Source organism: Callospermophilus lateralis, chromosome 6, assembly GCF_048772815.1.
Source record: "Callospermophilus lateralis isolate mCalLat2 chromosome 6, mCalLat2.hap1, whole genome shotgun sequence".
NCBI lineage: Eukaryota > Metazoa > Chordata > Mammalia > Rodentia > Sciuridae > Callospermophilus > Callospermophilus lateralis.
This window is the reverse complement of record NC_135310.1, coordinates 23,286,717-23,312,923: the sequence shown is the minus strand read 5'-3', so window position 1 is coordinate 23,312,923 and position 26,207 is coordinate 23,286,717.

The following is a 26,207-nucleotide window of genomic DNA, read 5'->3' as shown; positions in this document are numbered from 1 at the left end:
TCAGAGGTCTAGTATATAGACAGCCAGCTCCGTTACTTGGACCCAAAGTGAACCCGAACATCATGACTAAAGAGTGTGGCAGAGGGAAGCAGCTCACATGAGGATCAGAGAACAGAGAGAGAGAGAGAGAGAGAGAGACTCTACTTTCCAGATACAAAATATATACCCCAAAGCCTCACCCCCAATGAACCACTTCCTCTAGCCACACCCTACCACTTCAGTTACCACTCAGTTAATCCCTATCAGGGAATTAATTCACTGATTGGGTTAAGACTCTCACAACCCAATCATTTCTCCTCCGAACCTTCTTGTATTGTCTCACATGTGAGCTTTTGGGGGACCCCTCACATCCAAACCATAACAGAAGGTTAATAAATTCACCATATTTTTGTGGTACAATTTAAGATTGAATCTAAATCACAACTTAAAAAGAAATTTTCTCTTTTCTAAAACATCTTACTAAAAAGGATTGAATCCGGGTGTCTTGGATTCTGAGTCTGTGTTCAAATGTGACTTCTTGTCTATTAAATGAAAGGGAGAAAAAAATAATTATCTCTGGGGAATACATTCTCACCAGGTTTGCACCCAGCATGGACACCCTCTGGTTACAGATCCTAAATAATATACAGCTGTTTGCTTCCTATTTGGGGAGAAATTGTGAAGAATTCAGAGAATGCTTATTGACTTTTTAACAGAGAAAATGCTTCTATTAGATATTTAAGGCCACTCTGTGGTGAAAATCATTATCTGAGAATAAATGACAGTAAACCTTTGATTGAGGAACAACTTTAATATTTGTTGGTTTCCATGGCAGTAGCTTTATCATCTAGAAAGTAAAAATAGGGATGCTCTGTTAAGTCTGAATTTCAAGAAAACAACAAATACTTCTTTAGTATAAAAACATGACTTGAAGGATTTGGTAAATACTTACTATAAGAATTATTTTTTGTATATCTGAAATTCTGTTTATCTGAAATTCAAATTTCCCTGGACATCTTATGTTGGCAATCTTATGTGGCAGGAATCTGGAGACCAGCTAGCTCACTCTGTAGTTCTGCCTCTTTCTGGAGTCCTAGTGTAACATGTAAAATGCTGGGAAGCATTTTTGCATGTATTTAAGTCCCTATCAGTCTGAGGCACTTGCTCAAGACTTGAATTTGGAACTGAATTATGTGACAAGAGAAAGAGGGCATGAAGCTCTTTCTTCCTGGAGCATATCACAGAGGAAATGTTCTTCTGGGGCTAACCGATGCAAGCCGCTTTTCAGTTTTGTAAGCTGCTTCCTGACGGTGGCAGGAGAAAGAACTCTTTTGGTGGCCTACTTCTGTGGAGAGCCTTGGGAGTCATAGAGAAAACTTAGCCGAGAGTCTGTCTTTTCAGCCGTTGTCTTGATCCTGCAATCAATGCCGTTCTGCTTAATCTAGCTGAAATGGTTCTCTTCTTTCTAACTGGACCATAACAGATACAGATCCTAAACTATTTTAAGTAGTAAGTGAAAAGGAAAAAAAAAAAAAAAAAAAAAAAAAAACACAACAACAGTGTTCTCTTCCATTTTTAAGCTTATAAACAATACCATAAAAATAAACATTTATTGAAGAAAGAGAAACTCCACCAGACACTCTAAATAATTCTATGTTTTAACTCATCCAACAAATCTTTTTTGTTTCTTCTAGTCCTAGTTAATATGCATTGTAATCATAAAGTAGATATAATTGTACATTGGATTTTTCTCCCTTAACATTATGCCATAAATACTTTTTGTATTTTAAAGGGCATGTAATAGCTTTTTTGGTTGATATCTCATAATTCATTTAATTATTCTCTTATTTGGGGATGTAAAATTTTTTGCATTATAAATAATTCTCTTGTTAATAAGAACTCTCTCCTCTACTTCTGAATTATTCTTTAGAATAAATTCCTGTCAGTGGGATGATTGGGTCAAAAGCTATAATAACACTCTGTGTCTCTTAAAATGTTTCTCCAAATTGCTTTCTACAAAGAATGTGATAATTTTAACTGGGTGGCAAACTTGTTGATGTTTAAATTAAGGGAAGTCCGTGAAAGCTAAATGTCATTCAGAATGTATGAAGGTCTACCACAGCCCTCTCACCCCAACACAGGGGACCCTGTGGTGGTAAGTAAGAAACAAATGAAAAACAACATCGGTAAGCTTTGTTTTTTATAGAATCTGACCCTAATTCTTTAAATGAGGTAAATCTTACTTACTTTAAAGTCTTTAAAAAAAATCTTTGTATGACCAGCCAGAGTAGCTTAAGTGGCCTTAAATCTTTTATATATATATATATATATATATATATATATATATATATATATATATATTCCCCATCTTTCATTTCTTATTCAGTAAACTGACAACCATCAGGAAGAGGTTACTATTATTAATGCAAATCAATATCAAGTGCCAATCTTATGAGCTCAGATTTGGCTCAGAGATATTGTCATTGATTAACATCCAAAATGTATAAAAACCTCCCATAACCCACTGGCAAAAACCAAAACCAAACAAAACAAGAAAAATCCCTGAACTACTCAAACAAACTCCAAAACAGATTATAACATGGGCAAAAGAACTGAATTTTTTCAAAGAAGATGCACAAATAGATAAGAGTTATACAAAAAGGTCCCAACATGAACATTCATCAGGAAAAGGAAAATGAAAACTGTGAGATAGCACCTCATACCTTTTAGGATGATTTATCAAATAAGATAAAAATAAAATTAAAAAGTACCAACCAGGATGTGGAGAAACCAGAACCCTGTACACTGTTGGTGGCATGTAAATTTTTACTGCCACTATGCAAAACAGCATGGGGGTTCCAAACAGTATGGGGGGTTCCTAAAATAATTCAAAACAAAATCATTATTTGATTCAGCAATATTATTTCTGAGTACACATTTAAAGAAAAGAAAATTCATTTCCTAAAGAAATATCTGCATTCCAATATTCATTTCAGCATTACTCACAAGAGTCAAGCTATGGAAACCCCCTAAGTGGCCATCAAACAGTAGATGAATGGATAAAGAAAACAAGATTTTTTGCATTTCTGTGTGTATAAAATGCAATGTTATTCAATTTTTTTTTTTTAAGAGAAGGAATCCTGACATTGAGGACATGGATGGATTTGGAGAACATTATGCTAAGTGAAATAACTGGAACACAGAGGGAGAGACACTACATGACTCCACTTATTTGAGGAATCTAACAGTCCAACTTAGTAGCAGCAGGGAACAAAACCAAAGCATGGTTATTATAGGCTGGGGGAGAGGCAAATGGGAGGTATTGATCACCGAGCACAAAGTTTCTGCTATGCACAATGAATAATGTCTAGAGGTCTCTACAGCATGGTGTTCCGAGTTAACAATACTGAATAGTACACATACACATTTGCTAAGAGAACAAATTTTACCATAAATGTTCTTATTGCAAACAAATAAATAAAGAGGGCAGGTTGGAAATGAAAAGAAATACTGCTGTTGACTCCTCTGCCATGTACAGTTGGCTTATTGTGAGGAAAAGATGAATTTTACTTAAAAAAAGAACTAACCTGTTTTTAGATTTAGTTCTAGAGATTTCTAAATTTAGTATTTTGTCCTATTTATTTAATCTAAGTCTAGTTGAAATTTTGATCTCATTTTCCCATCAATATTACCCCCAGTGAAGCTTTTTAGGTGTTTATCTTTAATTCACCAAGAGTGGTTTCTGTAGAAGAATTTTGGTAATCCCTACTACACCATCATAATTTTGCTTCTATTTTGAATCACTGAAATTGAAATGATTGTAAGTAGCAGAGCTCCTTATAAGATGTTACTATCCAGGCAGGAAACTTTGGACAAAATTGATTGTTTAATTACTATGATGTTAGCAGATAAGATTTTCTCTACTGATCTAACTCCATGAGTGAAAAACAGCAATATTCTTCTGTGAAGGGCTGTATGGTAAATATTTTCAGCTTTGCTGGCTATACAGTCTCTGTCACAACTATTTAATCTGCTCTTATAGCTTAAAAGCAGCCATAGACATTCTGGAAATGGATGACTATGGCTCTATTCCAGTAAAACTATATTTACAAAAACAGGCAGCTGACCCATTTAGCCAGCTGGTCATAGTTGTCAACCCCTGGCTTCAGGAATTTGGTTTCAGATGACCTCCACAAAGTAATCCCATATTTTCAGGCATTCATAGGATTATCAGTTTCAGTGGGAAACAAAAAATGCAACAGGAAAAAGAAAACTTGGTTTAAAAATGAATTCTGATAATGTCTTTAAAAGAAGGATGGTTGTGTATAAGATAATCCAGAAGTAATAATAAAGGTCACTCACTGAGTTTAGAAACCAACATGGAGAAACTAATGAGAATTGGAAAGAGCTTTGGAACAATAGGTTCCTTCAAGCAGAGACAGTAGAATCCTAGGATGGGATTTAGTAGTAGAATGGAAACTATCAGCCCTGCCAAAGGGGACCAATAATGCCTGGACTTCATGAGGCAGACAGTCAATACCACTCAACCGACCCCATGTGTTTTCTGGAAACTTGTGGGATTTGGGGTTTCTGGAGAGCAGTCCGGAAGTAGGGTGGGAGTGGAGAGTTCCAGGGTTTAGAGAGCTGCCCTCAGTTATACTGAATGAGGGACAGTAGGCATCCAGGTTCCCTCACTGAAGGCTCTCAAACAAGACGTCAGCCTGACAAGACGTCAGGCAGGAAACAAGACCTTCTTTTTCCCTCTTACTTCAAGTGAGCAAGTAGGCAAAAGTGAAAAATAGACTGCTTCCTATTTTTATTCAGGGTAACTAACATACCAAAGGTGTGCAGTCGTCTTTAATAAAATGGTCCATGAGAGCCCTGAGGAGTAAGGCCTTTCTGTGTATCTGGCCACGCTGTCTGTTCACAAAGGAAGGGCCCAAGGCAAGAGTCTCCCACCAGAAAAATCCAGACCCATAAAAACAAGATGCCCCCCCGTCCCCCGGGAACCGTGATTCTGCTTGTCCTGTCCTCAGAAGCAACATTGTGCACATCCTTGTCAGCTTGACTGCTGTCCTTTGGTGTGTCCTCCTTGTCCTTAGACTCTCTGACACTGCTTTTTTTTTTCCGAGAATCGTCTTGATTCTCCCTCCCCTCAGCTCTGCCCTAGAATCTGTCCTTGGTTCCCTCCTGGCTTGATCACAATTACAGCTGTCAGCTATTCCTTAGGAGTGACTTCTCTCTAGATTTCAAGGGTGAAGGGAATATGAAGGTGAAGAATCACTCCATGTTATTTTTTCTTTACCCTACTGCTTTCTGCGTTTCTCTAGAACTTTCCTTTCTGGGGTCCTGACTCTAAGGTTCTGGACTTTCATGAATGACGAACACATATAATCCAACACACGGAATAACAAAAACAAATATTTACTACCATAACCACAATCATTCCATAATAAATATAACATGCTTAACACCAGAACTGGACCATAATCTCTGAAGAAAGAACAGTGCGTTCAATCGAATCCATTTTGCTTTACAGAAATTCACTACATTGTCCTTATATTTTTCATTTTGTTTCTGACAGCTTATAACTTAATTTTGAACTGGCCCACGTCCAAGTTCTGGTGTTTGGGAAGCACTGGTGTAATGGAAAGAAGCCTATCTTTGGGGTCAGACAGATCTGGCTTCAAATACTGGCTCCTATGCTTGACCTTGAGTGAGTCAGACATGGGCCTGAGACTGTCCCAAAGGAGGGAGTGTGTACTTGGCCCTGTGTGTAGGGGTCAGAGAGCCTGTTTCAGATTCATGTCCATTATTTGTCTTCCTCCTATTCTCTGTATATCTCAATCGCAAAACAACAAGAAGCAAAGCAAGCTCACCTTGAAAGTTATTTCCAAATATTTTATTTCTATTGATATAAATAAAAATCAGTTATCTGAAGTACAGCCTCTCTGGACATTGGCGAATATCAATTAGTAAAAATGACATGGGCAATTCCTAACTCATGCCCTAGGATATTTTGAATAGTTGACAAATAAACCAAAATCAAATAAAACAAACACAAATACATATAGGGTAAATCCTGGCCATTTCTCCGAGCCTGGGTGTGTCATCTGACAAGGGCTTTCCTTGATCCAACCTCAGCTAGGCTACTCTAGTGCCCTTCTCAGTGAGGCCTCATCTCTGGGTTGTCAACCTCAGACTTCAACCAGACTCCTGCCAAGCCAGGGTAGTGTCCCCCAAATCTCTCAAGTCCCTCTTGGTAATTTTCCATCCACTCCCTCCCCCTGCCCATGGCTGTAACTCTCCAGCTGCCCTGTGCAACAGAGTTGTGTCCCCTTCTACAACAGACTTGACCCCCTTTTACAGAAGGCTTGGACAAAGTCATTCTCACCTGTTCAACTCAGTGCCCAGCAATTTTTCTTTGACATATCCCATCCCCAGAGCACTTGGGAAGGAGCTCTACTTAAGAGGATGCAGAAGGCCACATAAGAAATTAACCTCAGAACAGTCAGCTCTGGGGGTTATAAATTAAAAATTCTTATTTCAGAGATTAAGACCAGATGGAATTGTCCTAATTTAATTATTTCTTTTGGGGGAGGAGTGTGGAGAAAGAATCCAATTTCTATCCCTACGGAATAAACCACTAATTTGGGAAGTAGTTGAGAGACAGGAGAGTCATCCCTTTTTCATTCATCAAATGTTTATTAAGTGCTTTATTTCACCTTAATTATTTTCCTCATGTAGGAGACTTTTGAGGACACTTCCTTAAGCGTCTTCCCTGTGACAGGTTTGTCCCAGGTGAGAGTGCCATAGGTTTTTCCCGCCATCCCCCCACCGCCCTTTCCTTTCCTGCTGCTTCACATTGGCCTTCTTAGTTACTGAAGAGAAAGGAATGGGGGTGTCGGGAGATGGGGGGAGAAAAGTGGCTGCAGAGTTGCTCCAGATGCCAGTTGATCCGCATTGGACCTTTATGTCCCAAAGTTATTTGTTTCAAAGTCAGTGGGAACTCTGTAGCCATGAGAGTGCGTGAGCACACAGTGGGGTGTTTATTTGAGTGTGTGGGTGCAGAGGCTTCCTGGGCTGCCCTTCACACTCGTGTCAGGCTTTGACTTTAACTTCTCAACCTTGTTCTCAAAGCCATTTCCCCAGCAATATAGACAAGAATAATCCAGGAGATTTCTGACTACCAACTGGGTGGCTTAAAACAGAAATTTATTTTCTCACATTTCTAGAAGGGAGAAGTCTGAAATGAAGGTGTTGGCCAGCCATACGGGTTCTGAAGGCTCCAGGCAAGAATCCTTCATTGTTTCCTCCTGGCATCTGGTTGCTGGTAATTCTTTATGTTCCTTGGCTTTTAGATGCACCAGTCCAACATCTGCCTCTGTCTTCATGTGGCTATCTCCTTGATGTCTGTGTCCAAATTTCCCTCTTCTCCTAAAAATACTAATCATTTAATGAGAGCCCATGCAAACCAATATGACTTCATCCTAGCTTGATTATGTTTGTGAAGAACCTATTTCCAAATAGGACCACATTCACAAGTCCTGGTAGACTACATTTTGGAAAGATGCTATTTAATGCAGTACAATGCCTAAAGAATCTTTCTGGATTTTTTTGGTAGTTATTTTTATAGCTCTAACACCTTGAAATGGCTCAGGAACCAGGTATTAAAACAACCTCGGCTTTCTGGTGGCTCTAAGTTATAAGCTATTCTCTTGATACCCTTGACCTCGCCTGTAGTGTACCACTACACTGCTTTTCAGTTCCATGCCAAGGGAAATGGCTTTGTGCTCCACACAGCTCAGTTAAAGTCAGGGAACAGATTACAAAATCCCAAGTGCCCGCCTCCCTGATGTGAATTCCTCAAGACTGCCCTTTTTCAATTAGGATGAATAATCTCCCTCCACAGACTTCTACCTCTTCCTCACATTCATGCCCTTTGAAGTTGGGAGCTGGTGTAAATGCTAATTTGAAATTAACATATGATTTATTTCTTCACTCACCTCCCTTGGCTTATTTCCAACTTCTTAACTAGGCTTCTCACAAATACCTCAGGCACCGATTCGCTTCATTTTTAAAGAATCCAGTACTCTTCAGATCATGTTGAAACATTGAAATCCTCTCTGGCTCTTAGGTGGGTGTGGGTCGGTGGCAGCGTACACGTGTGCAGGTGCACATGAAGAGCAAAGGATCTAAAGCAAGGGGTCTACAGTGTCCTGTCTGCCTCGGGTGCAGATGAAAGCAACACATAGCTGTCTTCAGTAGCAGCTGCTTCTCTCTGTCCCATCATTGAATTACAGAAGTTTCTGGCAAGGCTCCTTCCTCTTCAGGGGTCAGTACGGTTCACAAGACACTAGAGCAGTTGGTCCCATAGAGCAGAACCTCAAAGACCTTCCTTTTGCCTAGGAGGGTAATAATTTCTGTCTGTCATTGTGACTCTTTCCATTTGCATATGGCTGCCAGGTAGCTTCCCTCTGATGATGTGACCTCGTCTTTGTCTGCCGCACAGCATGTTAGGAAGATGTCTGCTGCGGTTTCCAGGCCTCAGCTAAGCAACACCACCTGAAGGCATGCTTCCTACCAGCTTGAGGAGGAGGGACTTCTGTGCATTTCTTCTTGCGTGGACCCTCTTCATACCAGCTGACTAAGCCTACTCACTTTCTTCTTTCTCAAAATATGTACTAAGCTTTTACTATTAACTAGGTCTGGTGCTAGAACCCATTAAAAACGTGAAAACGTGATGGAGGATTTGCCCTGAAAGTCTGAATATACAAATGGACAATGACCAGACTCTAAATGACAATAAATCTCAGACCCCTAACCTCTGAAATAGTGCAGGAAGCCAAACCACAGCCTCAGAATGGTCAGAACATCATAAGTGAGTGCCATATTGCCTATTTCCCCTCCTCTGCTTCCAACTCAAAACCAACCAGAAACCCAAATATGCACCCTAAGCCAATCACACAAGAAATGTCACTTCCATCTAGTTCAACTCTAGCCTTCCAACACCAATAACCTCCAATCCGTGCACATCTGAAGTTTTGCATCCTGGGCTCCATAAAGCTTTTCCACTCCATGCCTGCCTTTCCATGTCTTTCAAACGCAAGTGATAGTGGCCAACTCTCTTGTTAGAGCAAGCTCTGAATAAATAGCCATTGATTTTTCTCATTTAGGTGGCCTTTGCTTATTTCCATAGACCGATAAGGAACTTCTAAAAGATAAACCTAGACATATTAAAATTTTAGAGGGTGAATTTGAGCATTAACAATTCATGAGTTAGGAAGTACCACATGTCCCCTCTTGAAAGTGGGGAGGAAGGTAATGAGAAAGAAGCTTTTATAAGATTTTAATGGGAGGAAAAAAATAAAATAAATTTGATTGGTTAGAACGTAAAGTCCATAGTTAGAGGTTACTTGACAGTTTCTGGTGGGTGAAGTTTGTAGTTTTATTTTACTATTGGATTTTGATTTCCTTACATACAAACTTAAAAGTACAGTAGCCTAATGTTCTCACAACTTAAAAAAAATTAACAGTGGAAAGTAACAGAATTAATGCAGAATCTTCATACAGTAACATAAGCAAAGCAATAAAACTATGTACTAAAAGATAGGGAGCAGGTAACAAAAAAGGGAACGAGAAATACTTCCTTTTTCCCCCATCATTGACTTAATGTGTTTCATTACTTCATTTTTGATAAAGAACATTGGAGTGGAATTAGGATTCTAGTGAATTCCTTGGGAGAGTTGTGCTATCTTACAGCTCAACAAGCCAAGGACAGTGAATGCCATGTGAGCATTGTGAGCAAGAGTTGCCACCTCATGAAACAGCCTATGAGAACATGCAGTTCACATCTGCAAAGTAAGAAAGGACATTGCAGTCACCAAGATATCTATGGGCATGTGACACTGAAATGGCTTGCAGAGAATGCTCCTTGCCAGGGAGCAAGGCTGTAGTAGAGCAGGGTGGCCAGTAGGCTGAGCTAAAAGGTTGCCCACAGGTCTCCATGGGTGCCTCCTCCTCTGTGCAACTCCTGACCCAGTGGAGATGTCTTGCTTGCATTTTCTATCTTTTCCCTAAGAGCGCAGATTGCTTTTGTCTTCCTTACACCCCATTGCCCCTTCTCTTCTTCTATATGCTCCTTGTCTCCTTTTCTTTTTCCTTCTTTTCTATCTTCATGTTCTTCTCTCCTTTCCCTTGAGAAATATTTACTGTTGCTTGATGTAAACATTTCTACAATGTAAGAATAGACATCCCAGACCCATTTAAGATAACTGGTTTAACAAAATATGCTTAGATGTTCACTCAGTTATTTTAAGTATAGTTTTTCTTTGAGTTGACTAATAGAAATTTCCTGTTGAAAAGGTAAGAGCCTCCTAGACAGAGCTTAATGGGAGGAGGACCTTTCCACAGACTCACTGACCCTAGGGACAGTCCAGTGGCCAAGGCACCATTTCCCTCCAATGGGATTTTTGCAAAGGTTGAGTATTGTTAAAGAAATCTGAGGCTTCCTCAGAAGAGAATGATACACATTTTGATTTGTCATTTCTCCCAGAAATTGAAGCTTTCTGGAATGAGCCCATCTATCAGTCTGTGCAAAGCAAATGGCCTTCTCCTGCCATATGGGCCTCATGATAGTAACTGCTTCTCCTATCTTGGTGCCAAGAATACACTGCATATAAAATTGAGAGCCTAAAAAAAAATAAAAATAAAAATTTCAGTGGCTGGGGAAGTTCCACCAAATGTTTTGACTGCCATGCACAAAAGGCAGGATGGCGTGATCATCTTTTGCGGAGTGTGGTGGGAAGGGGGCATGAGGAATCCTGTTGGTAGAGTTTTAACATTGTCATCAATGTATAGAGTTTATTTTTGTAAAAAAAAATGTTTGGTGATATCAAGCCAGGATGGCCTAGAGCATCCATTTTCTCCTTTTGGACATGTTCCCCACTGGGCTGGGCAGGTGCTTCCTGGCACACACCAGTGGGGACCCCATTGGCCTGAAAATGCCATTGTTGTTGCTGAAGCTAGTGATTTTCTCCTTCCATGGGTAACTCAGTCCCTTTAATATAGCATGTTACTGTTATTTAACTGTGATAGTATTTTTATTTTGTGATAGCTAAAATTTATGGGCTTAAGTATAAGACTTTCTAAGATGAATTTGTTTAATTCTTTTCTAATCTCTAAGTATTGATTTTTAGGTTTAACTTTCAGGCAAAAAAAAATTTTTTTTTCCAGTTTGTAGCGATGCCTCTCTCCAGCTCATAAGAACTGTCAAGAGCTCTTACTTAAAAAGTAATACCTTTTCTTATTCAATGATTGACCTGTTTCTTGAGTGTCAATTCTTATAATTATTCCTCAGTGAAAGAGATCATAGCTGTAGTGAAGAGTTTGAGAACTTTTATTCACATATTCTAGCAGAGAAGCTTGATGTTATGCTTTTACTATTTTATCTTATTTATTACATAAAAATCATCAGTGGTTCGTTGGAAAGCATCCTAAACTTGAAGTCAGATTGTATGGGTTTTTCATTATTTGATGGTTATACAAATATCAAACGTGCAAATATCAAATCAAGTGAGTGACATTTTTGCTAGCATAAGGGATTAGCTTAAACTCTCTGAGCTTCAAGCCTTTTCAAATTTATAAATTAGCGGTAATAATACTGAACTTGACAACTTCAGAGGGCTATTGTGAGGAAAAAATATAATTTGTCAAAATACTTCATGAACAGGGTAATGCTCTTTAGTTACATTATTTCATTAATAGTATTTAAAAAACAATGTCATTTTTATTTGCTAGACATGTTTTGTCAAACTGGGTACCAGGTCCAAGAAAGCAGATGCTAAGAGGGGGTTTTAGAGCTGGATCACCCACTGCCCAGTTGGAACATGGAGCTGTTGATTTGTGGAACACAATCATTGACACTACCAATGCTCACTGGTGGTGAACTGAGATGGTATGTTGATGAATGTAAATTATACTGTTAGTTGGAGCCGTGTGTCTGGCATTTGGAAACTAGTTACTAAAATGAAACTGGAACTGGACATCTATTAAGATTGCACTCTGAAAAATAGACAATGCAAGGCAAAGACTGATAAGTTGGTAATAAAACCAATTGTGAAAGTCAAAGACCTCCTTGGTAGCATGTATTGAGGCTTTCATTTCCTGCAGTAGAAGGGCAGAGAAAGGGTTTGAGTTTCAAAGAAGGTCAATGTCTAAATGAAGGCGAGTCTGCTATGCCAAGGTAAGAGCCCTGGTTGGAAGAGAATGAGACCTGAGTTGGATGTATCTGTGAGACTTGCATCTCTAGATTTCCTGGAGCCTGCAGATGTGAAAGGCACATGCTTCTCCCTTGTTTGAAGAACAGACAGAGGCTTTTTAATTGGAAGACAACATGTGCTCTTTTAGGATCTTCCAGTCCTGTCCAGTAGGCCAATAACAAGGGTCAAACGCAGGGAGTTGCAGGGTATTCTAGGAAGGGAAAGACAGTGTATACCAAAGAAAATGTAAGATCTAGACAATAATGTAGTAACTACAGTTAGATGTGTTTCTGTGAGGATGATAGACCAAAAGGTGACAGAACATAAATTTGGATTAAAGAACTTATCATCATGACAGCACTTTCACAGAGATAGAACTTAACATCCCACAAACACCCAGGAAATGCTATAAATGTAATATGTAGTTCTGGAAATTTCACTAGAAGATGACATTCCTTGGGAAGGCATGAAGGACATGCCATTTTCCACAGTAATAAGAAATGCACTGGTAAGAATAGAGTAGCATCACTAAGAAGGCCAAGAAGTCAAGGGGAGATGCCATTACAGTTCTGGGCTCAACAATGGAAATGGGAATTATAGGTACCTTAAGCTAATGAAGCCAGACGGCAGCCTGTAACCATCTCAAGCCAGATGGACTCAATTATCGTAATTAGTGGCAAGGCTGGAGACGATGAAGGGGGCCTGACTCATAAAGAGTTATCAAAATGCTTGAGCCCACCAAAGGGTGAAATAGATACTTGAATTTTTACAGTCAATGGAGATCAAGTTGGATGCACGAGAGACTGAGCAACGGATGCCATAAAATGTCATAATCCCTTACTTGGTTCCTGGACCTGAGACAGTTTTCAGATCCAAAATGCGTTACTAAAAAAAAAGTTACATCTTCAGAAGCACAGGAGATGCAGTACTAGCCAAATATACCTAGCAATGATTTTCCCAATTCTTCTATGAAAGCACCTAATGTCATTTGTGGAGGTAACTCTATACTGATGAAAGTGAAATCCTAAATATTTTGAGGCTTGTTAGACAAGGACCTGAGTCGATTCTTAGGCACTGGAAGCCAGCTAGAATGGAAGCATTCTGGGACCCAGTCAAGTTTATGATGGGTCCAATGTATCCTTGAACCAACTGGTATTTATTTTCCTGGTACCTAAATGTACAATTGGAACACACTAACAAATGGCACAACCTTTCATTCAACCAAATCAACCTTCAAGAACCATACCAAGTCATTGTCCTATCAGGCTATAATCATAAAATTAACCAAATTACATTGCAATAATGTGTTCATGTACAAATATGTAGCAATGAAATTCACTATTATGTATAGTCATAATGTACAAATAAAAAATAAAAATAAAGAAAATAATTTTTATGGTAGGAATGGCTAGGCAAAAGCCTCTAAAACTCCCTCCTATATACCTTTACAATAAAAAATCATAAGTACAATAAAAGAAAATCACATCTTGGGTTAGAAGTCAGAAACTAGGTCCATTCTAAACTTGTGCTGATCCCATCATATCTCTATTTAATTTACCAGTTTGATCTGTGTAAATACCAGATGAGTCCTAAAGGATGACGGTGGATTACTGTAAGCTCAGCCATAGAATAGATCAGTTGCAGGCCATTGTGCTTGAAGTGATATCTTTTCCAGAATATATTAACCCAGCTTCAAAACCACGCTATCTGGCCATTGATCAGGGATATGAATTCTTTTTCATCTCTCTTTGAAAAAAAGGAACAGAAAATGTATGTTAACTTTGGTCAGTAGTGTTTGCCATTCTTTCCTCAGTGTGATGTCAGTTTTCACTCCAGCTGTTGTACTATGAACCACATGAGCATCCTATTACTATCAACCTCAATATTGATAATGTCATGATAAATAGAATAGGTAAATAAGAAATAACCATCATATTGGAGAACTCTGCAAGGACTCATACACTCCAGAGAATGTAAATAAAGCCAATAAACACTCAGGAACCCTCTACATTCTCCATCTCAGTACAATTCCTCCAAAATAAAGGACAAATTACTCATTCTGCAACTTCTATCATGAAGAAGAAAATCCAATGCTTGGTAGGCCTTTTTGGATTCTGGATGTAGCATATTCCCCACCTGAGAATACTTCCTTGTCCTATGTATGTTTAGAGACACCAAGGGTTGCCAATTTTGTGTCAGGCCAGGACAGAAAAGGGTCCTGTCCAAATGCAGTATTACAGCGCTGTAACTCGGACTATATGACTTGGCAGATCCTATGGTTTATAGGATCTCAGAAGCTGGAATTTCCATAGACTGTGGAATTTATGTTAAGCCTCTACTAGAGAATCCACAATGCAGGCCTGTATGACTTGAAGCAAGGATAAGGCCTTTGAGGCAGAGAAATACATCTTTTGAAGAACAACTTCCAGCATACTATTGGCCCCTAATCCATATAAAACAGCTGACCCTGGGATACCAAGTGCTCATATAGATAGAAATACCCATTCTCAGAATGGCTTCATCTAACCCACTAAGGTGTACTGTGAGGCACATCTAGAAGCTAACTTTTCATGGAATGGAAGATGTTCATGTGAGATCAATCATGGACTAAACTCAGGGAAATAAACAATCTAAATGAGCATGCAGACTAGATACCCACTCTCTCCACCACGATTTTTCCAGTGTCTCTCTTGCAGTCTGCATCTTTGGCAACATGGCTGGTCCTTTCCTCCAGGTGACAGAGGGAGAGAGAAGTCCAAGCACATTTTACAGGAAAGCATCAGCTGAAAATATCCAAGAGCTCACTACACTACCATCTGGGTATGCCCTAAGCAGCATATCTAGTCTTCTACTTTGTGGTCCAACAATGAAACATCTTCAAACATATGAGAAGAAGTGAAGGGCTTGGTTGATGATCTGACCAAGGAAGGAGAAAGCTTAGAAGAGTGGGGACAAAGACCTGGAGGGAGAGGCAGGTGGAAAGACCCTGAACACCAAGTGTGAGGATATTTGTGTGAGGCATAATAATACTCACTAGAGAATATTCACCACCAAAGAGGCACCGAACAATCAGAGTTGAAATCAAACTTCTGATCTCATTTACTCCAGCACTGTTAGATGCATGAAAGGAGTAGTCATGATTCCAGAGATCAACACAGCCCAAGAGCACTTATGAGGGCTGACTGACCAGACATGCACGTTTAAGCTTCTAGTAGAAGAGACTAACGTTAGGCCACCGATGCAGTACCATCCCTTAGGAAGATCGATATCCACTTGGTGGCATGTTAACTTACATATGAACACCTCTACTCTGAAAGGAACAGTGATTCATTTATACAGTAATAGGTATATACTCTGGGGGCACATGGCCTGCCTTTCTTGCCTGCAGGACTTTACCAGCACCACTATCAGGGACTTACAGAGAATTTGATCCTCAAACAAGGATCTCACGTTATTAAACCATGGACACACTACTGCAATGTATGCATGAGTAAGAGTCTGGGACCATAGATTTTACTGTTTTAAGGCTAAAATACCCATTAGTTCCAGACTGAGAATGGAAGGCCAATATATTGTAGGCACCATTAAAGGCTTAGCTCAAAGGTGATACTTTGCCAGATATGCCTTCATCCTCTGAGATACAAAATATCTTAAATATATATATATTTTTAGTGGTACTGCCTCCCCAACAGGTAGAAGATACAGGTTTAGGAACCAAGTATAAAGAAGGAGAGGTGACCCCACTCACACTAACCATTACTTCCATTGACCCATTTGGAAAATTTAGGATCCCCATCTCTGTGAGCTTAGATAAACAGAGAACACAACCACAACTTATTTAACTTGAAGGTAAAGCAGTTGTCTGGTCACTTTGAGTCCGTTATGTCAAAGAATAACAAGCAAGAGAGCCTTTTTCTATTTTGGCAGAAATAATGGATTCTGATCAGTTGGAGAATGTGGCCTGCTGTTCAACAAGGAGACATGAAGGAATATATCTTGCATATAGGGATTTACTTGGGTACTTCTTGGTACTCTTTTTTTCTTCCATTGACCATAAACAGACAGGTGCAATGACCACAATCAGAGAAGGGCAGGAGGGTCTGAATCTTGCCTTTAGGTCAGTTACTGATAACAGAGGAAGTGCTAGCTGACAGCGAGAGGAACCTAGACTGGCTGGAAAGAGGGAGACTATAGTGTCAGTTGTGGCCTTATGGCCCACTCCAGTTCTGGGCACATGGTTCTTATCATTAGCCTTCCTCTTCTAAGCTCTCTTTAGGAAAAGAGATTGCTGGAATCCTGGAGAAGCAAGGAAGAAGTGGATCCACACAGGGCAAGGGTGGCTGTGTGGATGTGTGATGTACTGCCCAGATGTCCCCTTAGCTGAGAGGGCTGCCAGAAGATGGTGCTTGGCTGTCGGTCCTCATTAAGATGATTTTGGCTGATGAAAACTGACTCACTGAAGGTCACACCTCTTTCCAGGGGCAGAACCTGGGTGATGAACAGCATTTAGCAGGTATAATGATCCTGTCCAAACAGGGACAGCTCTGGCTGGTTGCTCCCGACTGACCGAAGCTGTCAATAGGCTTACATTGGCTTCTGCTTCTTTCTCTGCATTATTCTGTTTCCATTGGTGTTGCTTCCACTGATCTGTGAAAGATTGGGTTTAGGCTGGCAGGTTTGTTATATGTCTAACTCTTCCCTACCTCCAAAAAAAGAAAACAGAGGCTGCTGGGGAAGCTGAAATAATTAGAGCTTTCTTGTCCTTTTCTACTGTAAATTTAAAGTTTGCACAATGAGAAGACGAGACAAATTGTGAAACCAAGATGAAAGATCATGTAGATTGTGTGTTTGTTAGAGTGGAGAGTAAACCTTGGTAAAATTACAGACAGGGAGATTGCAAAAAAAAAACAAACAAAAAAAACAAAAACAAAAACACTTTTTTTTTTTTTTTTTGGTGAAAAGAAGGCATAAAAAGAATCTATCTCTGAGTAAGGAGAGATTGAAGGAGACCCTGGTCTTTCTATATTACATTTTCCAGCTGCAGATAATGGAGCCCCAATTGCACTTTTTATATATAATTCTTGAATCAGAGACCCACTCTTCCTAAAACCCCAGATAGATACCAAAAAATAAAAAAAAATTAAAACAAAACAAAACTGCTCTGTTTGAGTTAACCTGAGTTGATTACTCCATCTGCAACCAAGAGAGTCTTAATTAGAATAATTACACTGTATCTTTTAGTTTTGAAACTGGTTTTACATGTGTCTTTGTAGTCATAAAAGAGGAAGAATCTGAACTAATGTTTTAAACACATAGAATGGAAGTGAATTAAAGTATGCATTAGACAGTTCTCTGCAGAGAATATTCCAATACTATGGAGTATAAATATTTGGCCTAACAAGTGGAATAGAAGCAAGACATAATTATCATTTACATTATTTTTCTTTCATTCAAATGTCTTTGGAGCAAGGACAAGCCCATGAGAAAGGAAAAGCTGCTTCTTTCTCCTTACTGAGACATTTTTCAAGGGGCAGGATCGGAGTTAGGAACACAGAGAGAATAGTAGTAAAATCGTACTAATGCTATTTAATAAGAAAAAAATTCTAATTAGAATTCTGATGAACTTGAAATTTCCTATTTGAAAAAGGAGGCTTCACAGAAAAAATATTAGTGACATTTGAGGAATGATATTGTACTAGTATCAAAATAAATAGGAGAAGTTATTTTAGATATTGCACCACCATGCAGTTTCTAAGACGGGAAGCAGTGGCATTTTACGTGATTTCGGCATGTCTGGAAACCAAACCGCCATGTGGGTGGGCATGATGTTAGAGAGGAGTTTACTGATAGGTCTGCGGTTTCAATGTGAGATCCCCAGAGCACCAGCAGTAGTAGCACCAGGCAGCTTGTAAGAAATGTCCTACTGTCCCATTTGTACCCTAGCTACATGCCTGAAAACCTAACCTACTGAAAAGAGTGTCTCATGAATCCCTTTGACTTAGGATGCCACCTGTTGAAGTGATTTTCTTTTCTTTCCCCAGATTGTTGAAGGTTTGGAAGAAGAACTGCTTCACGGGTTAAGAATATAGATTGTAAGTGTTCAGGGTTTGTGGATTCCAGGGAACTGGAGCCTCCTTGCCTCATCTACAGTTACTCTGTAGTATGTGACACCAGCTGAAGTTTATCCTCCTGGGAACTTTCTCCCAGAGCCCAAGAATGAGAAGATAGAAAAAGTGGAAAGGAGATGTGGAGTGGTAAATACAAGTTACAATCTTGCCTTAGACTCCTTCTCCTACTTTATCCCTGCCTTCCCTTGATATTTAATAAATTTTCTTCTTTTGTGATGAGAATGGTAAAAAAAAAATCCTTCTGAGACAAATATTTCAATTACATAATTATAGTTTAACTAAATTTATTTTCTAAACATGTTTCTATTGGAAATCAACTAGAATATATACCTGGCACAAAGAGTCTACATAAATCATCCTGACTTGCTAAGTTAAGTAAATCCATATTATTCTACTCATTCATACTCTAGCTATATTCAATCTGGGATAAAGTAAAAATCAGCAACCTGAACTTAATTTAAAAAGTGAGTAGTAGGGCACAGAATATGTATGTTTACTCTCCCATCTTCTTTAAGTCTTCAGGAATCCTTGGGGGAGTTCTTAAATTACTCTATCTAGAACAATTTCCAGTTATTATTCATTCATTAAATGAATCTGCCTTTGTGTGAGAAAGATAGGCATTAGGCCCAAGCAGGACCACTGGCATCAACCCCTCTTGCAAGACCCCTGGTGGCCCACCTGCATAGGAATCATGGCTGCTGTTCCCATGCAGGACACCTGGCGGCTGCCCATGCACAGGACCTCTAGCCGCCACTTCTATGTGGACCCCCATCTGGGGCAACCCTGGTGGCCTCCACCTTGGAACACATTGCAGTGTCACAGTCCCCTACACTAGGTAGCCTGTACCTGAAAAAATAGGACAGGAACTGGAGACAGCTGCCAGCCACAACCACCGGACACCGCAGAGCTTCATCTCTAAACACTGCCCACACCACCACCTGGCCTAATTGACCAGATATCCCATCTCTGAAAGCAGTCACCTCCATCTTGGGGCACCTTGTTGCCATCTTTAGTTGGGGCAACTCTCAGCTTGGGAGTTACAAGTACTAGAAACAATATCAAGGTACCTATAGTCCCAAACTCCCACCTTTCCCCTGCAGTCACTAACCCGGCACAATGCTTGCAGTTATGCTGCCAGTCCATAGCTAGCAAAGCCTGGTCCCAAACTGCCCAATACAAAACAGCTCTCTGTGACAGGTGTGTAGCCCCCATACTGCAGCCCACAAGACCTCCAGAGAGAGAGGTTCCTGATGGGTTAAGTAGAAAGGGAGATGGTAAGTGAGATACAGTTTAGAGACTAAATTAGAGAACAGGAATTGTGAGGTCTACAGGCAATATAAGGAGATAGGACCAGACACCCACATAACCCAAGTGGGCTCCAAAGGAGAGCCTTAGGGTGCAGTATCCCGACAGGGACCAGCAAGTGCTATACCCCACCTCCAGGAGCTCCGCCCCCAATACCAACCCCCCCCCCCCCAACTTAATAATCTTCACCATCCTGAGGGTGGAGATACCAGCAAACAACAGACAGCCCCACCTATTGGATGAGAAGGGAAGCAGAAAAGATACTGAAATCTAACAAAAACAATCCTGATATTTTCCTTCAAGATTTTTTCTTCTTCTTTTCTCTCTTTTTCTTCTCCCACTCTCACATCCCCAACACTTATGAAACCAATTTTTCATGAATTAGGCCACTGAGGTTGGGGATGTCAGAATAGTATATTAAAGTTGTGTTGTATGTTCTTTTATCTCCTATTTTTACATTTTTAATTTTTCTTAATTTTTATGTTTATTTGTTTTTCGTACTCTCTCAATTGTCTTCTCACTTATTTCTCTCCCCCAAATCACTTTCTCTCTTTTCTCCTGCTACTAGCCAACTTCTTTAGATTCCTTTTTCACACTTCCTAAGGTCTAATAACTCTATGTCCTCACCTCCTACTTCCTTAACATCTCATCCTACACCCTACCCTGGTTCTCTCTTTGTCCACCATCAGAAACTGTAGACCCTTTTGCATAGCTACTGTTCATATTGTAGATAATAATTGAACTCACCATTTCTGCATATTCTGACAAAAACCATAAATATCTTAATAGCACCTATTTGGTTTAAGACTGTCTATTGTTTGTATTGGGATCTGTTAATATTGTTCTCCTCCTTAGAGGAGAGGTATTGTAAACATTCAGGGACACTATAAACCTATAGGGTAAAAACTGTAGCATCTTGGATTGCAGTGCTAGCAGGGAAGAAAAAAGAACAACATGAAAAAACAAGGGAAGAAAGTGCCCCAAACAAACCAAGACACTACATTATTAGAATCATGGCCAGCACAACAGAAGAAATTACAGAGGAGATGTTCAGGATGTACATAATTAAAATGTTCTGTGAATTAAACAATGATATTAGAGAGTAAATACAGACAGCAAAAGATCATTTCAATAAAGAGCTACATACAAAAATAGAGGAAGCAAAAGATTACTTCAATGAAGATATAGAGGTTCTGAAAAAAACCCAGAAGTCCTTGAAATGAAGGAAACAATAAAACAAATCAAAAACTCAATATAAAGCATCATAAACAGATTAGGTCACTTGGAAGACAGAACCTCAGACAATAAAAACAAAATATATAATCTTGAAAATAAAGTTCACCACACAGTAAAGATGGTAAGAAATCATGAGCAGAATATTCAAGAATTATGGGATAACATAAAAAGACCAAATTTAAGAATTATTGGGATAGAAAGGAAGGCATAGAGTTTCAAACCAAAGGAAAGAATAATCTATTCAATGAAATAATATCAGAAAATTTTCCAAACATTAAGAATAAATTGGAAAACCAAATTCAAGAGGCTTACAGAATACCAAATGTACAAAATCACAACAGATCCACACCAAGGTACAATATAATGAAAATGCCTAACATATAGAATAAGGAGAGAATTTTAAAAGCCATGAGAGAAAGGAATAAAATCACATATAGGGGAAAACCAATTAGGATATCTGCAGATTTTTCAACCCAGACCCTGAAAGCTACAAGATCCTGGAACAATCTATACCAAGCTCTGAAAGAAAATGGATGCCAACCAAGAATCTTATATCTAGCAAAATCAAGCTTTAGATTTGATGATGAAATAAAAATCTGCCATGATAAACAGAAGTTAAAAGAATTTACTACAGAACATCCTATGCAAAAATTCCATGAGGAGCAAATGAACACTACAATGAAATGAGCAAAGGGAGCTATTAAACTAAAGGAAAAAACAAACAAAGGTGAAACCAATTCAAGTTAAATACAAAAAGTAAACAAAAATGACTGGAATACAAATCATGTCTCAATAATAACACTGAATGTTAATGGCCTAAACTCACCAATCAAAAGACATCGACTGGCAGATTGGATTTTAAAACAAAAGAGCCAACAATATGCTGCCTCCAAGAGACTCATAGGAAATGACATGAACAGACTGAAAATGAAAGGTTGGGAAAAAACATACCACTCACATGGACTGCAGAAACAAGCAGGGGTTTCCATTCTTATATCAAATAAAATAGACTTCAAGCCAAAGTTAATCAAAAGGGATAAAGGAGGTTATTACATACTGCTTAAGGGAACCATATATCAACATGACATAACAATTATAAATATATATGTCCCAAACAATGAAGCATCCATGTTCGTCAAACAAACTCAAGTTCAAGAGTCAAATAGACCACAGTAATATTGGGTGACTTTAACACACTTCCCTCACCATTGGATAGAGCCCAAACAAAAATTAAACAAAGAAACTATAGAACTCAATAACCCAATCAATAACTTAGACTTAACAGACATATATAGAATATTTCATCCATCAACGAGTGAATACACTTTCTTCTCAGTAGCACATGGATCCTTCTCTAAAATAGACCATACATTATGCCACAAAGCAACTCTTAGCAAATACAAAAATATAGGGATACTACCCTGCATTCTATCAGATCATATCAGATCTATCCAGATCATAATGGAATAAAATTAGAAAAAAATGATAAAATAAAAAATAGAAGCTGTTCCAAAACCTGTAGACTAAACAACATGCTACTGAATGAAAAATGGGTTGCAAACAACATCAGGGAAGAGATTAAAAATTCCTACAGGTAAATGAGAACACTTATACAACATATCAAAATCTCTGTGACACTATGAAGGCAGTACTAAGAGGAAAGTTTATTGCATGGAGTTCATTTCTTAAAAGAAGAAAAAGTCAACAAATAAATGACTTAACATTACATCTCAAAGCCCTAGAAAGAGAACAAATCAACATCAAAAGCAGTAGAAGACAGGAAATAATTAGAATAAGAGCTGAAATCAATGAAATTGAAATAAAAGAAAAAATTGACAAAACAAAAAGTTGGTTCTTTGAATAAATAAATAAAATTGATAAATCCTTAGCTATGCTAATGAAAAGAAAGAAAACTCAAATTACTAACATATATGATAAAAAGGAGGTATTATGATGGACACTACAGAAATATAAAAGATAATTAGAAATTATTTTGAAAATTTTTACTCCAATAAAGTATAAAATATCAAAAGCATCTACAAATTTCTAGAGTCATACGATTTGCCCAGACTGAATCAGGATGATATACACAAATTAAACACATCAATTTCAAGCAATGAAATAGAAGACACTATCAGAAGCCCACCAACCAAGAAAAGCTCAGGACCAGATGGTTACACAGCTGAGTTCTACAAGACCTTTAAAGAACAACTAATATCAATACTCCTCAAATTATTACTGAAATAGAAAAAGAGGGAACATGTCCAAACTCATCCTATAAGGCTAATAGCACCCTGATGCCAAAACCAGACAAAGACACATCAAAAAAAGAAAAGTTTAGACCAATAAATACCTGTAATGAAAAAAGATGCAAAAATTCTCAATAAAATTCTGGCAAATCACATAGAAAAACATATTTAAAAGATAGTACACCACAATCAAGAGGGGTTCATTCCAGGGATGTAAGGTTGGTTCAGCATATGGAAATCAATAAATATAATTCATCTCATTAATTGTCTTAAAGATAAGAATCATATGATCATCACAATAGACGCAGAAAAAGCATTCAACAAAATATTGCACCCTCCATGTTCAAAACACTAGAAAAACTAGGGATAACAGGAACATATCTCAACATTGTAAAAGCTATCTGTCTTAAGCGCCAGGCAAACATCATTCTAAATGGAGAAAAGTTGAAAGCATTCTCTCTAAAATCTGGAGCAAGACAGGAATGCTCTCTTTCACCACTTCTATTTAACATAGTTCTTGAAACTCTAGCTAGAGCAATTAGACAGATGGAAAGAAATTAAAGGGATACAGATAGGAAAAGAAGAACTCAAAATATCACTGTATGCCAATGACATAATTCTATATCTAGAGGATCCAAAATATTCTACCAGAAAATTTCTAGAACTAATAAATAAATTCAGCAAAGTAGCAGGATATAAAATCAACATCCATAAATAAAAGGCATTTCTGTACATCAGTGACAAATCCTCTGAAAGAGAAACTAGAAAACCACCCTGTTTATGATAGCCTCATAAAACAAAACAGACAAAACAAAACAAAAAACTTGGGAGTCAACTTCATGAAAGAGGTAAAAGGTCTTTACAATAAAAACTACAGAATACTAAAGAAAGAAATTAAAAAAGATCTTAGAAGAAGGAAAGATCTCCCTTGTTTTTGGATTGGCAGAATTAATATTTTCAGAATGACCATACTACCAAAAGCACTATACAGAAATGCAATCCCAGTCAAAATCCCAATGACATTCCTCATAAAAATAGAAAAAGAAATCATGAAACTCTCCTGGAAAAATAAGAGACCCAGAATAGCCAAAGCAATCCTTAGCATGAAGAGTGAAGCAGGTGGCATCACTATACCAGACCTTAAACTATACTACAGAGCAATAGTAACAAAAACATCATGGTATTGGCACCAAAATCAACTTTGTAGACCAATGGTACAGAATAAAGGACACAGAAACAAACCCAGATAAATACAGTTATCTCAATACTAGACAAAAGTGCCAAAAACATATATTGGAGAAAAGATAACCTATTCAGCAAATGATGCTGGGAAAACTGGAAATCCATATGCTACAAAATAAATTAAAGCCCCTATCTCTCACCATGCACAAATCCACTCAAAGTTGATCAAGGTCCTAGGAATTAAACCAGAGACCCTGTGCCTAATAGAAGAAAAAGTAGGCCCAAATCTTCATCATGTTGGATTAGGTTCGACTTCCTTAATAAGACTTCTATAGCTCAAGAAATGAAATAAAAAATCAATAAATGCAATGGATTCAAACTAAAAAGTTGCTTCTCAGCAAAAGAAATAGTCAGTGAGGTAAATACAGATCCTACAGAATGGGAGCAATTTTTTACCACACACACATCAGCTAGAGCACTATCTCTAGGATATATAAAGAACTCAAAAATATTAACACAAAAACAAACAAACAAACAAACAAAAACAACCCAATCAGTAAGTGGGCCAAGGAACTGAGCAGACAATTCTCAGAAGTTGATATACAATCAATCAACAAATATATGAAAAAATGTTCATCATCTCTAGCAATTAGAGAAATGCAAATCAAAATTACTCAAAGATTGCATCTCACTCCAGTCAGAATGGCAGCTATTATACAAACAACAATAAGTGGTGGTGAGGATGTGGGGGAAAGGAACACCTATACTTTGCTGGTGGGACTGCAAATTGATGCAATCAATATGGAAAGCAATATGGAACTTCCTAGGAAAACTTGGAGTGGAACCGTCATTTGACCCAGTTATCCCACTCCTTAGTTTATATTCAAAGGACTTAAAAACTATATACTACAGTGACACAGCCACATCAATGTTTATAGCAGCACAATTCACAATGAATAAACTGTGGAACCAACTTAGATTCCCTTCAATAGATAAATGAATACAGAAACTGTGGTATATGTACACAGTGGAATATCACATAGCATTAAAACAGAATAAAATCATGGCATTTGCAGGTAAATGGATGGAGTTGATATCATGCTAAGTGAAGTAAGCCAATGAAGTAAGCCAATGTATTATGAATTGAAATGCATTCTGCTGTCATATATAACAAATTAGAATAAATAATTTTTTTAAAAAGAAAGATAGGCATTAAAACACTTGCTTCTGTTTTCAAAACATAATAGTATGATTATGAAAACCATTATATCTTCATTGAGTCCTAGTCATCAAACTCAATTGAATCATTAAAAACTATTAAGTCACTTAAATCATTATAGTATTTTATTCCCAAAGTAACTTTTGGAAAGAGAAAAATTGTTAGTGAAATACAATTAAATATGTACACACTATTGTGTACTTCAGATATTTTGCCATAAATTCATTATAATAAGTTAATGAACAAATGTAAGGTTGATTTTAGTTTAAATTTGATTTCTCAAGTCTTAGAATTTCATTAAGCATTTTGTTGTCAGTGTGATATATAGAGCTGTCCACCAAAATTCAAGCTGGTTTAACAAAGGAAAAGAATAAAAACTGAGTTTCACAGTAACTGTCAACATAATCAATATACTTCACCTAGCTCCAACTTGTTCAAGTATCAATGCAGAGCAGCCAATTCCTACCTTGTCATTTTTTCTGTGATTCTGTTTTCTCTGTACATGTGTTATGTACCATTTACTTGACACTGATCATCTATTGCCCCAAATTTTATCTTTTAAATTTTGCCTTACATTTGTACTACAGATCCCCAAAATACAGGAACGCTCACTTTTATCCCACACATGTTAGCATATCACATACAAGGG